We start from the raw sequence: 15481 nt of genomic DNA on the forward strand, positions 1-15481 counted from the left end.
CTCTTTTTCCTCCTTGGAAAGAGGCCCTCGTACACTACCTATTTGCATAGGTTCTTCTGCAGTTCGCACGTCTAGGTTCTTGGTGGTTTCTGATTTACTCCGATCAAACCGGGGAGGAAATGGTTTGAACTCTTGCCTCCGTTCTGATTTTCTCTTGTTAAACCTATCTTCTATTTGCAATACTAAATCGATCAACCTTGAAACTTCTGTAGGTCTATCGGGAACTTGTGCTAGTGCGTCCTTCAATTCGTCTCTTAGACCCCTGTAGAAGATTGCAGCTCTTTTTTCTTCCGGCCACTCTGTTTCAACTATTAGTTTATTGAATTGGGCCAGGTAAGAAATTAAATCTCGATTTCCCTGTTTCAAGTCTAGCAGCTCATTATCCGTGGCTTGTGAAATAGCTCGACGGTCAAAAATACGGAGAAATTCTTTTTTTAAATCCTCAAAGTTATATAACACTGGGTCATTGCGAGAAACAATAGGCAATGACCAGGATGCTGCGTCACCACTAAAGTAAGACAATACAAACGCTGTTTTTGACTGGTCATCGGCAAAGATAACCGGCCTACATGAACTCTGACTGGAAATGGAAAAACTGCCTTCTGTGCTCGACGAAGACTCGTTGTTATAATTCTGTCTCTCTGGAACTCTGACGGAAAGTTTTAGACGAATGCCTCACTGAAGCGTAAGAAAACACAAAAACTAGTGAACTCTATCCTGGGGAACGAGTTCCCGGTGTGCACACCCTAAATATTCTAACGGAAAAAACTAGGAGGGGGAATTCTGACAGAATTTAGTCCTTTCACAGGAACAGCTGAGAGACACAGCTGTCGACGCCGGATTCCTCAGTTGAAGTGCGCGGCTCACAGGGCACTCGCGCGGCAGATTGGCTTGAGCTCGAGCCTTTCTCCTGAAGACTAGAGCGGGTCATGTCGAATGAATGGCAGCCGCCTTCTTGGATAGGGTTCAAGCTGGTTTGTGCAATCAACAGGAGCAATTTGTTAAACAGAAACCACAGATGGGGATGTAGCCTTCTAAGCTTAACGTGCCAAAACACCTTAGTCTTTCTAGGAGCCAAAGTGGTAAGTGTGCAAGCAATCGAGTTCCTGACAGTACCTCCCTCCAAGGATCGCCCAACCAGTTTTGGTTTGTTAGGAAAGGTGTCATGAAATTGGTTCACTAATCTGGGAGTGTGCACATTTCCAGAGGGCTCCCAAGATCTCTCTTCTGGACCATAACCCTTCCAGTTAATTAAATAATATAGTTTCCCTCTCTTGATCTTCGAGTCCAGAATTCTTTTGACTTCATATTCGGACTGAGAATCTATGGTAACTGGTTTCGGTGGAGAGGTTACTCTTACATTTGCTGGCCCCTTTTTTAGCAATGACACATGGAAAACAGGATGGATCTTCATTTGGGAGGGAAGGGTGAGTTTCACAGTTACTGGATTAACAATTTTATTTACCTTGAAGGGGCCCAGAAATGTAGGTTGAAATTTTTTGTTTCCTTTAAGACGTAAGTGTTTAGTGGAGAGTCAGACTAAATCTCCTCTTGAATATTTTGGGTTTGACCTTCTCTTTTGATCTGCATACTATTTATAAGAATCTTTAGCTTGTGCCAAGTGTTTTCTGGCTGATTGGTATGTCTCTAGTATTCTCTCACTGAAATCTTTCACGGCTGGTACCTTGTCATTAGATCGTCCTAAGATTATGTTCGGATGCCTTCCTGCATTCAGGTAGAATGGAGAAAAACCTGTGGAAGCATGAACCGCATTGTTGTATGCAAATTCCGCTGGCCAGATAAGTTCTGGCCATTCCCCATCTTGATCTAGAAGGTACAGACGGAGGTATTGTTCAATTTCTTGATTCACCCTTTCCGTCTGGCCATCTGTTTCTGGGTGATAGCTTGTGGAGAGTCGTGAATCGGTTCCCAACCGCTGCAAAAAGGATCTCCAAAACCGAGAAAGAAACTGAGGCCCTCAGTCGGAAATCACAACTACTGGGATGCCATGAGCTCTAACCATGTGTTGAGTGAACAACTGTGCCAATTGTTGGGCCGTGGGAATTCTTTTTAATGGAATAAAGTGACTCATTTTGGAGAACGTATCCACGAAAACCAAAATGGTATCAAAACCTTGCATGCTTGGCAACTCCACAATTAGGTCCATGGTGACTGTGTGCCATGGGTATGGTGCCGTGGGGAGGGGCTGTAATTCTCCCTCTGGGGCCTGTCTATTGCTTTTTCCCCTAATGCATTTCTCACAAGAGCGGATGTATTGTCTCACTTGAGGGGCCATAGCTGGCCACCAAAAATATCTCTTCAACAATTCTGTAATTTTCAAGACTCCTTTGTGCCCCGCTAGAGGATCGTCATGGCAGGCTTGTAGTGCTGACTCTCTCATTTCCTCAGTGGGTAGATATAAGGTTTCCTTGACATAAGGGAGATCATCAATAACTGCTCTCTCATCGTCTTCCAGAGCCCACCTCTGCATCTCTTCCTTAGACATCGATTTCTGAATCTTTTCTTTGATTTCCGAGAATTGCAAGGCACATATGAATTTTTCTGCTGGTATTATCGCTTCATCCTTGGGCTCCTTGAGTTTTGGAATTGTTCCCAATCTAGACAATGCATCTGCCTTCCCATTCACCGAACCAGGGCGGTATGTGATCGTGAAATTAGCGAAAAAGAGTGACCATCTCAAATTGTCTGGCTGTTAGGGTCTTGGCTGACTTAAGAAATTGTAGGTTTTTATGGTCAGTGAACACGGTGACCACGTGACGAGCTCCCAGCAAATAATGCCACCATTCCAAAAAGGCATCCCTCACAGCAAGCAACTCCTTATCAGCGATGGAATAATTTATTTCAGGTGGAGTCAACTTTCTAGATCTAAACGCCACTGGGTGAAGTTGACTCGTCTCCTTGTGTCTTTGAGATAATATGCCTCCTATGGCCATTTCCAGGGCATCTGCTTCGACATAGAAAGGTTCTCCAGTATCTGGATGAAGAAGAATGGGTGCAGAAGTAAAGGAATCCTTGAGAAATTTGAAGGCTGCCTCGGCTTCACTGGACCATTGGAAGATCACCCCTTTTTTCAAAAGTTTGGTAATGGGGGTCACTTGTTTAGAGAACTCTTTGATGAAGCGTCGATAAAAGTTGGCAAAGCCAAGGAAGCTTTGTACTTCCTTTACGTTCTTAGGGGATGGCCAGTCCAAGATTGCTTGAATCTTAGCGGTGTCCATGGAAATTCCTTCTTCTGACAGAACAAATCCTAAGAATTCAACCTTGTTTACATGGAAGGCGCATTTCTCAAGTTTCACGTATAAGTTATTTTCCAAGAGTCGTTGAAGGATTGCTCTTACATGTTGCACACATTCTTGAGGGTTCTTGGAGAAGATTAAGATGTCATCGATGTAGACCACAGCAGTGTGATCTAGGAATTCCCTTAACATGTCATTAACAACGTGTTGAAACGCGGCTGGTGCATTGCATAAGCCGTACGGCATCACTTGGTATTCGAATAATCCAAATCTGGTCCCGAAGGCAGTCTTCCACTCATCTCCTTCAGCAACTCGAATCAAGTGGTACGCTCCACGGAGATCCAATTTAGTGAAAATCCTGGCCTCCTTCACTTGATCAAGAAGCACAGAAATGAGTGGGAGGGGTACCTATTCTTGACCGTGACCTGATTCAATGCCCTATAGTCTATACACGTTCTTAACTCTTCCTTCTTCTTCTTAGGGACGAAGAACAAAGGAGAGGAAACTGGTGATTGGGATGGACGGATGAATCCATTGGCCAGATATTGGTACAGGTATTCCTTCAAGAACTGATTTTCCTTTTCTGTAAGCGCGTAGATCCTGCTACAGGGCAGGTTTGCTCCCGGCTCCAGTTCAATCTTACAATCGTAAGGCCTGTGTGGAGGAAGTTCTTCTGCCCTTGCCTTATGGAATACTGCCTTCAAATCTTCATACTCCTGAGGAAAGGACACTGTTTCCATTGCTCCAATTACAACTGGTTTATCGGCTAAAGACTTTGCCAGGGAAATCTCACCACGCTCAGTCGGGTAGTCATAACAGTGTCTTTGGCAGTAATTAGAATTAAGTTTAACGGTCCTAAATTCCCAATTGATTTCTGGGTTGTGTTCCGTGAGCCATGGTAAGCCTAAGATTAGCTGGAATTGAGGGGCATCTATGAGGTTGAAAGAAATATGTTCGAGATGACCTTGACCATGTTTTAACTCTACAATTTTGGTTTCATCTGTGATTGGTCCAGAGGTCAAATTAGTACCATCAACAGCACGGACTGGTTCTGCAAACTTCTTTCGAACAAAACTTATTCCTAATCTTTTGGCATATTGTATGTCACAGAAATTTCCGGTCGCTCCAGAATCGATCATCACCTGTACATCCTTAAACTCCTTTATTCCAAATTTTAGGTTAAATGATACGGTAAGATGTGGGGATGCGGACTGTAAGGTATTCGTCAAAAGTAGGGGTTCAAGAGACGACTTGGGTGGGTCTTCCATCAGGGCAACTCCCTTCACTGATGGGACTTCTCTTTTAACGGATAATTTGTCTTGGGTTTTTTAGGACATTCCCTTACAAAATGCCCTATTGTCCACAATACAAACATAAATTCCCTGATCTTCTTTTCTCTTTTTCCTCCTTGGAAAGAGGCCCTCGTACACTACCTATTTGCATAGGTTCTTCTGCAGTTCGCACGTCTAGGTTCTTGGTGGTTTCTGATTTACTCCGATCAACCTGGGGAGGAAATGGTTTGAACTCTTGCCTCCGTTCTGATTTTCTCTTGTAAAACCTTTGGTCTATTTGCAATACTAAATCGATCAACCTTGAAACTTCTGTAGGTCTATCGGGAATTTGTGCTAGTGCGTCCTTCAATTCGTCTCTTAGACCCCTGTAGAAGATTGCAGCTCTTTTTTCTTCCGGCCACTCTGTTTCAACTATTAGTTTATTGAATTGGGCCAGGTAAGAAATTAAATCTCGATTTCCCTGTTTCAAGTCTAGCAGCTCACTATCCGTGGCTTGTGAAATAGCTCGACGGTCAAAAATACGGAGAAATTCTTTTTTAAAATCCTCAAAGTTATATAACACTGGGTCATTGCGAGAAACAATAGGCAATGACCAGGATGCTGCGTCACCACTCAAGTAAGATAATACAAACGCTGTTTTTGACTGGTCATCGGCAAAGATAACCGGCCTACAAAGAAAATGCAATGAACATTGGGTCAGAAATATTTGCGCCTTTTGAGGGTCCCCATTGAAGCGCTCAGGGTGTGCCAAAGGAATTACTGGGGAAATAGAGTGTACTACCTGTGTAGTTATTTCTGAATTTGAACTAGGAAATTCCTTTCTTTCTGGTCCTGTTGCCTGGAAGGAGGAACTCGAGTTCAGAGCGTTTAATTTCTGTATTAGTTGTTGGTTCTCTACTTGGGATCTTTTCATACTCTCTTTTAATTCTTTATTCTCCTCCATAGCAAGTGTTAGTTGGCCCTGCATGTTTTGAACTAGGTTTGCTAAGGCGTTAAGATCAACCCCTTCTGCCATCCTGCTTGGGTGGAAATAACCGGCACTTCAATCTGTCAGGATTCTTACCTTGGTGCCAGAATTTCTTCCACAGAAGCAGATGACTAGTCCCAAATCCCCAGCGCTGTTGCCTAGACAGAATAACTCTATCTCGACACCCACGGGGGGGGAAAGGGTAATGGGAAAAGAGAGACTGCCTGTGATCTCAGGAGCTGCCACCTTCTCTATTCAGAATCTTCTATGTTAATTTTCTCCTTGTTCCTTCTAGATTCTGGACAGATCTGGCGAACCTGCAGAAGAGGGGGAGAAGAACAACAATTCTATCCTCCCTATTACCTGGGGTTCCTCTCTCTTTCCATGTTCGAACATAATCTACCTGAAGTTGTCACAGTCTTGCCTCTCTCTTGTCGGTAGAATAAATAGTGTTCCTGAAGTGTTGCGACTTCTATTTACACCTGGAGCAAGAAGGAAAATATTATGTCAATGAACTAAGCCTTATCTAAGCCTTAACCCAACACTCCCTCCCAAAGGATACTGGTTTCTATACCTGTGTTGCTGTACTGGGTCTAACTCACTGGAATGTTAAAGAACTGCAGCGCTCTTCTAAAAGTCTTCAGTGCTTCAAAATAGTCACTAGATAGGTGAAGCTCTTGCCTTCTGAACAGTCATTAAAATACATATATATCTCTTCAGTCTCCTGTACCAATACAATGTCTCTGCCTTACTTGGTCTCGCTGTGTGCTTGAATGCTCTCTGGACTCACGGCCATGAACTCTGACTGGAAACGGAAAAACTGCCTTCTGTGCTCAACGAAGACTCGTTGTTATAATTCTCTCTCTCTGGAACTCTGACGGAAACTTTTAGACGAATGCCTCACTGAAGCGTAAGAAAACACAAAAACTAGTGAACTCTATCCTGGGGAACGAGTTCCCGGTGTGCACATCCTAAATATTCTAACGAAAAAAACTAGGAGGGGGAATTCTGACAGAATTTAGTCCTTTCACAGGAACAGCTGAGAGACACAGCTGTCGACGCCGGATTCCTCAGTTGAGGTGCGCGGCTCAGAGGGCGCTCGCGCGGCAGATTGGCTTGAGCTCGAGCCTTTCTCCTGAAGACTAGAGCGGATCATGTCCAATGAATGGCAGCCGCCATCTTGGATAGGGTTCAAGCTGATTTGTGCAATCAACAGGAGCAATTTGTTAAACAGAAACCACAGATGGGGATGTAGCCTTCTAAGCTTAACGTGCCGAAACACCTTAGTCTTTCTAGGAGCCAAAGTGGTAAGTGTGCAAGCAATCGAGTTCCTGACAACGTACAGTGTAAGCAGTATGAAGAAATAATACTGCAACAGCATTGTCTTCTAGCTATGACATATATTCATATACACATACATAAATAACATAGGCTAAAAAGTGGATACGCGTTTGATGCTTGTAAATATTTCTACCCCAGTGTACCTTACCTATGTTTAGTACAAAGTAAGAAGTAGGTGCCGTATTCTATAGTATGGTAAGGCATAGTTTTGCATATGCCAAGAGTCCCTCTAGGTTCTAGTCTGCTCCATACCTAAGAATGAGAGAGGTGGGAATCTATTTCCGGCTCTCAAACTCTAACACCCCGCGAAGTGAGTCAGAACACTGGAAGCTGCATTCTCTGCGAGCAGGGATGACAGCCTCTAGTCAGTGCGTCTGGCGGGGACGCAAATTCTTCCAAACTTGCGGTGGCGAGCAGTATCGAGCTGTGCAGCCAAGCCGTGATTTTCCATGGTACGGGAAGATATATTTATACCTGGAAGGTGCTTAGCAATGTTAGCATTGACGTAAAGTCGGGCAGAGGAAGACGTCATGAATGAACCCCTAAGGAATATTAGTTCATGCAGAATAGATGAGTTCTTTTTTTTAAATTTTTTTTTTTATTCCTCATATGCCACCAGATGGGAAGGGCAATCTAGATGGGGAGCCTCCTCACCTCTACCCCCAATAGATGGAGTACGGTTCCGATGGTTGAGACCCTGGGGGAGAAAGAGGAGAGTCTAGCCCCACTAGCATTTTACTGTTTGCTCTGTCCACTCCAACCTTCTCTCACTGAGAGGCCCCTTGACGATGTTAGAGATTGAGCCCCAACAGTGCCCAGGTGAAATCATCAGAATACTTTCATCTGTTCCGCCAAGTTTTTAAAGCTGCCCATACCTTTACGTCACTTGAAGGATCGCAAACAATATCGGACTCACATGTAAAGATAATATGTTTCAAACAGTCTGAAAAAGTGGGTGCCTTCTCGTTTTCCCACCCCCTACATATTTCTCGCCTAGCTAACAACATTACATAAAAAATAAATTTAGAGTCCATGGCACCAAGTCGATAATCCTTAACTAACCCAAACAACACTATCCTTGGAGTGATAGTAAAATGTATATTTAATACTGCTGCAATAAATTTGCCTATTTTAGCCCAATAGTGCGCTAGAGATGGACAATCTACAAACATATGCGTGTCATCAGCGGCGGGGAACCTACAACGAGGGCATCGATATTCAAGATTGGTGATTCTTGCTAATTTCTTGGGCGAGATTTATACTCTATACAGGGTAAACAGATGATTCCTTTTAAGTGTAGCTGGCTTAACCACAGTATGTAACATTGTGAAGGAATCTACCCACAGCTTCTGAAGATTGTTGTAATCTAAGTCAATCTGCTCACCCCATATTTTTAAGAGTTCGACCTCCGGTACTCCTTCTTCTCCCATCATGGCCCAATACCAAAATGCCAGCTCTCCTTTCCAGGTACCTTTCCTATTTACTAAATCAAACCTTGGATTAGATCATAATAGATGAGTTCTTGGAGAAATCAATAATCCTTGCTAGGGAAAGTCCCAATGGTTTAAGGGTCTGGTTTCTAAGATCTGGTTGTGACGTGGGGACGGACGGATGTAGGTGACCATGCCTGTATTTGGATAGCATGGCTAATGCCTAAATAAGGACTGGGATTCTATGCCTAAATAAGGGCAATGCAAATTGTGCCTATATAAGGACATGATTTAGGAAAACCTTTGTACGGACATCTAAATCGAAACACAACACCCACTCCACTTTCGAATGAACGATAATACTAAATGCTAAACATGAAATGCTAAACATTTAAAACTGAGTACCGCATGTTGCTGTTGCGGGAATTCTGCTCATGCACAGAACTATGCGCAGGAAACCAGGACCTCAGTGAATTGTGGTGTACCAACAAACTCACCTCAGTACCTAGAACCCCTATCCGACTAGCATCAGTGTCTCATTCGCTCTCCGTACTATAGGGTAGCTACCAATGATTAGACAACCCAGAACAAGCGACTTAGAATACTCTCAGGAATCAAGAAAACCTTTTCGTTGTTATTCTCATATCAGTCCGGAAAAGTAACCCAAGAGTAAAAAAGCTCATAGTGGAATGATGCATCGGCACTCACTTCAAAGATAATTGACATTCCATCGTTTGGCACCCCGAACTGCGCCAAATGATGCCAGAGGGGTGCGCGACTATGCGCTGCAATAGCAACTTCAGCCATAAGGACGCAGAGAAGAAAAACAATCTATATTAAACTGTAGCACAAAAAGGGTCAGTAATTCAAAATGAAACCTTTTTAATTGTCAAGCTTGAATGAACCTACAAGTCAACTATATAGGTAGGTTTAAACCGTCACTCCAGTCAACCGGAAACATGAGTGAGGGCGTTGTGGAAAATACAAGGACTACTAAGGCGTCTCAAATATAAGACCAAAATGTTAGGTGCGCCATGTTGTGGGGATTCTGCTCGTGCACAGAACTATGCGCAGGAAACCAGGACCTCAGTAAATTGTGGTGTACCAAAAAACTCACCTAAGTACCTAGACCCCCTATCCGACTAGCATCAGAGTCTCATTCATTCTCTGTACTAAAGTAAAGCTACCATTGATTAGACAACCCAGAACAAGCGACGTAGAATACTCTCAGGAATAGTGGGAATCAAGAACACCTTTTCGTTGTTATTTTCATATCAGTCCACAACGTGAGTAATCAGAGACACGGAAAAGTGTAAAATGTTTATTTCTAACTACGTGCTCTAAGATGGAGTAATTTGGCTAACATAATCAAACAAATGATCAGGAATAAAACCATCAGCATTGTTACAATTCCATAAAAAACAAAGGGAGAAATCATATTATAATGATAGTGGAAACAGGCCCTATAAAAACTTGTGTACCTCCCTCCCCTGGCTAATAAGCTAGTTTTATAATAATAATAGAAGGTCTCTAGGTTTGAATGGGGAACCCCATACCTCCAAGATCAGCTTAGGTGAATCACATCACAGGATCAGCACTGCTCTCTGTGTCTGGAAAGGTTTTCTCCAAGAGTGCCAGCATCATGCATGCAATGCAATATTAAAGGCACCCGAATTTCAGATATTTGCAGCTGCGTGCTTGCTGTGTCTAGAGCGTGGGCCGATCATCCTGAATTCAACAGCATACATTGTTATTTGACCTTGACAGTTTCTGCACACAGTGTTTAGACTAAGGTCGCGGTGCACGTCTAGGGATGTGAATAACAGACCGTTCTCATGTAAAGAAAAGCAAGCAAGCAGTTTTACTGAAAATAACAGCTACCTGTAGTGTTGTGTGCAAAAGCAGCAAAGTGGCAAGATGGCGTTAACATCTAAAACGCTTATGCTAACATAGCAATGTGTGCAGGCAAAACCTTGTCTTCACTACACCTTCCCTTGATCGGACCACAAACAAAATAGGGAAGCAATGTAGGAACGCAGAGTTCAAGTTCGAATGAGCCAGAACCAAGTTCATATGTTGCCAATCCATATAACTGGTAGTGAAAAGTTTGAAATTATGTGTTGGGAAAAAATTAAAAAACAAAAAGATCAATCAAGGGCGGTATACAGCGCATTCTGGAGTAAAAAATAAAAAGTAAAATAATTCGAGGTAGTACGTGCGGAAGATGGAGCACTGCCAATTTATTCCACCAACGTGTAGGCACAGTATGTTGCAACAGCCTCCAAGAGGAAGTCATTGTAATCATCAGTAAATAATTCAACCATCCAATCTAATAACGTAAATGAACAGACATGTTCTTCGATAACCGGAGCCTCTAGCACCATCAGAGGACAACTTGCGTGTTCTTCGAGATAACTTCGCGCCAGGAAGTCATGGGCTGCAGCATATATATCCCAATTTCCTAGGATTCCGTGCGCAGCTGCACAGGCCATAATCCTGATACCAGAACAGTCCAACTCATGAGCCACTAAGGGACTCATCAGTCGATCATAATCCGGGGCAGGAGACGCCGTGTTCGACAGGCACAAATCCAGAGCCCATTCAAATGAAAAATCTAGGCAATGGAAAACTGGTTGCAAGCAAGTAAAGTATGAGAACTGGAAGGATAATCCATAGGCTACGCTCAAAGTGGCCAGAGGTAGTGTTCCATAGTATTCAAGCATCCGGTTGCGCAGTTGGAGCTGCCAGGGCAGGCTGTCGTGTGATACAGATCATACAGCCTTTGTGGAGCAAACAAACCAACAGCAGCACACCAGCAGTCAAGGCGAGGATTAACGGAAGCCCGCCGAAGACGCTGGAAAAAATAGAATGAAAAAATGCTGGTATCACACCAAATATTGTTTGGAACGAGGTCACAAGGCCGGAGCCCACAATTTTGAAAAAATGCACCAAGCCAGTTGTTGACGAGGCATTGAATTTAGTGTGAATCAGAGAACAGAAATGAAGTGGGAGATCAGTATTTAAAAGAGCATGCACCTCGGTGCGGGTGTTAGCTACGTGAAGGACAAATATTTCACGAGAGGAAGTTAGGGCGACTTCTTTCTGAAACAATAGAGCCCTTATTCTGCTCATCTTGTTGAACTCTGCTTTCAAGGGTGGTATGGAAGGCCAGATGGATACATCGAGTCTCCCATGTGGGGGTGGGAAAAGCACATTCTTACAACAGACTACTCATTGGGAGACAGTTACAATGTACGGAATCCCTGCTAGCATCCCGCAACACGCCTCATTATTTAAAAGGAAATAGCTCCCGTTAGCTAATAACGTGAAAGTTGGTATAATCGCTGGCACAGGATTACCCCTCAAAATGCAAGCTAAATTTGGTGCGTGCACGTTGCAAGCGCCATGTAATTGGATGTTCCAGCAAACTACTGAGTGATCAGGTGTAGAAGTGCACTCTTCTCCTTTTAAATAAACCTCTTTACCCTCTCTCAGGCACCTGTGTGTAAATAGGAGTGACCAAACTTCATGGAGAAATATGGTACCTAGTGGTTCATATCTACCTAAGGCATAGTGTTTCATACATGAACTGAACTTAAACAAAGGAAAAGGTAGCGTGATTAACCCATGGATGGGCCACACAGCTGAGTTTGATTAGGCCACAGAGAATGGTAAAGGTTCCAAATTTTCAACATGCAATAGTGAATATGTCGCATCTTTCATGGACATGAACTGTTGTTTATCAGTCAGATTAAACGGCAAGAATAAAGATGATGTATTCATGTAGTCCCAGGGAACTTTCCCAGCCTTCAATGTTTGTAAAGTCCATGCAAACTGCATTATAGAACGCAATTGATTTTGACCATGGTATAAAACAGACATGTCATCCTGTACAATATTCGCAACAGATGAAACAATATTATCTAATGTGTAAATTCTGGAGAAAGAGTGTTAATGCTATTATCAATGATAGCAAGAACTTTTTCCAAATTTGCTTGATCAATAGCTCTCAATATAGAAGCAGCTTCAATTTGAGATAATTTCCAAACTTTGTTGTAAATAGCATATACACATCTTTTGGACCTGGCACCCACAGGGCCCTTAACAAAATCATTCAAACCTACATCATCATCTCCTACTGCTGTAAGTCGGAGATTTTAATCCTTTTAATTTCCGTCTTTATGCGAATGTACCAGCGCTTGTCAGGAAGTTATTGTTTTGTATGCTGCTATTCTCTTTAATGTTCTTTTAAATTGCCTCCCCGGCCGCCATTTGATATAATATGTGGGGATCGCCACTCCGGCGTTTTTAAACTCTAAATTTCACTCTAATTGTATTGTACTCAGCGCGCTTACTCACCTTTGTTGTCTGGCTTCCCTGGTCCGCCACGGTTTGTACCGATTGTTGCGGAGGGAAGTCCAGTTAGATTACACTCGGCCAGGCCCTCACTTCCGCCCAGGTTGACACTCTAGACTCCAGCGGCACCTACTTAAGGGCAGGCTGGAGAGGAAGCGCAGCGGACGCACACAGCGGGCGCACCGCTAGCGCCGAAGGCGCGCCTAAGGCAAGCCCGTCTGCGCCCGTCCGTGCCGCGCCCGGGCCGAGGGCCGCTACCCCTGGCCCGTTTCCAGCAGACAGGGACACGATAACATACTCAGGGGATAATCTTCGCGCCTATCGCCAGCATAGGAGTAAGGCATGTGTGTTGTTCCCATGTGAAATGTCCCTCAGTACAATGGATTTCCAGTGTCCTGAATGCTTATTTAAAATTATGAGGACCGGCTGGACTTTGCCTAATTCTATAAAATCACCGAACTGTCTAGCCCCGAAATTCATCGACCTCCAGCTAGCCCTTATTAACGCCAGGTCACTGATTAAACATAAGTATGAAATTACAGATTTTATTATTGACAATAAACTTGACATCCTGTTCGTTACTGAAACATGGGGTGATCAATCATCTGATTCTGATTTTAATATTGCAACCCCCCAGGGGTACAAAGTTGTTAGACAAGATAGGCAACTTAAAAAAGGGGGAGGGCTTGCAATTATCTATAAGGAGGTGTTCAACATTTTCTGCTCTTCCATACCTACACCGGACTGTGAGGCTTTACATTTTAAAATCTCTTTTGATGACCAAAAGCCATTCAATGGTTTACTTGTTTATCGTCCTCCTGGCCCTAGAAATAGTTTTCTTACCACGGTTCACTCACTATTAGAGATAGGGCTCCATTCGGAATTCTTTACCCTCCTAGGGGACATGAACTTCCATCTGGACCTTCCAGAAGAGAGAGATACACGGGAACTTCTTGATACCACTATAGGATTAGGGCTCCAACAGATCATACATCAACCTACGCACATAGCAGGCCACACTTTAGATGGACTTTTCACCAACAACACAGCCATCTCTATGACGTCTCTACTCCCTCTGCCCTGGACTGATCACTACGCTGTTTTATTCAGTTTTAACCTCCCCCGATCTTTTGCCGTCACCTCTGCCAGCATTAAGACGCTTGGCAGAGCATGGCATAAAATTGACCATAGTTCCCTGGTTGATAAGCTAATACAAAGTCAACCAGCCGTGCTACGGGAAGCAGAAGCCTCAGCCATAAACTATACGGCATGGTTAGAGTCTAATTTTGCAAGGGAAGTTCCGACATTAGTTGTTAATAAAAACAGGAAAGTTCCATCGGCCCCTTGGTTCTCAGAGGCTTTACGGTTAGAGAAACAAGCGTGCAGGCGAATGGAAAGAAGATGGAGAAAAAGCTATGATAAAGTTGAGAAGGAAATATATAAAGCCACTTTAGCTGACTATAGGAAAAAATTAATTGCAGAAAAAAGTCAGTTTTATACGTCACATATTGAAGGGGCCGGCACATCCAGTAAGGAACTTTTTAAGACAATTAAGTACCTTATCTCTGCACCTAAGGACATCTCTGCCAACTCTAATCAAGACTTCTGTAACGATATTGCTAGCTTTTTTAAGTCCAAGGTTGAGCAAATATATGATCAATTCTCACATAGTGCGGCTACTCTGAGCGTGCCACTTACACCCCCTCATAAAGTGACTTTTGTAGACTTCTCCCCGGCCTCCCCCAACCAACTATCTTCTCTTCTCTCTTCCACTAAATCTGGATCCCCGGAGGACCCTTGTCCCCCCAGAATTCTCAGAAGCATCAGTCCCATTATTAGCCCTATACTTACCAAAGTGTTCAACCAGATGCTTTTACAAGGACATTTTCCTTTAATTTGGAAACAGGCCTGTGTTCTCCCTCTCTTAAAAAAAGCTAATTTAGATATAGCCGACCCTGCTAATTACCGCCCTATTGCTAGACTCCCTGTTCCCGCTAAAATATTTGAAAAACGGCTCAATACTGAACTTTCCTCCTTTATCACGGAAAACAAAATTTTGGATCAAAGTCAATTTGGCTTTAGAGCCGGTCACAATACTGAGACGGCCCTAATAAAAACTACCGAAGAGATACGAAAAACTTTGGACGCTGGGGGGTCGGCAGTCCTGGTTCTCCTCGACTTGTCCACGGCATTTGATACCGTGGACCATACAACCTTGATCAACCGTCTTAAAACTATTGGGATAGGAGGAAGGGCCCTTTCCCTCCTAAAGTCATTTCTTTCGGATCAAACACAAACTGTGCATCTGGGCAATTTTAAATCAGCTCCTTTCATTTTGCCATGTGGGGTGCCGCAGGGATCTTCATTGAGCTCCACGCTTGTTAATATTTATGTCTCTGAGCTAGCCTCTTTGATTAGAAGTTTCAACTTATGTCCAACCTCTTACGCCGACGATACCCAGTTGGTCATCTCAGCAGTGGATAAAGACATTAACTATTCCACTAAACACCATGATTGCATGGTTTCACTTAATGACTGGATGGGTAGGCACTGCCTCAAGCTGAACTCAAGCAAAACTGAGGTGGTGCTTTTTGGGAATCTTTCCCCTAAGTGGTCATCTGGCTGGTGGCCACATACTCTGGGCACAACTCCCTTACCGGTAGCCAAGGCTAAGAATTTGGGGATCATCGTTGATGATAAACTGAATATGAAGTCTCAGGTCTCAAGGGTGGTCTCGTCCGCATTTCTTACTATGAAAATGGTTCGGAAAATTCTGCCTTTCATTCTGACTAACACTAGAAAAATTGTGATGACATCCCTGGTGTTGTCTAAATTGGA

This window comes from Triturus cristatus, chromosome 5_2, assembly GCF_964204655.1.
Source record: "Triturus cristatus chromosome 5_2, aTriCri1.1, whole genome shotgun sequence".
NCBI classification, from domain to species: domain Eukaryota; kingdom Metazoa; phylum Chordata; class Amphibia; order Caudata; family Salamandridae; genus Triturus; species Triturus cristatus.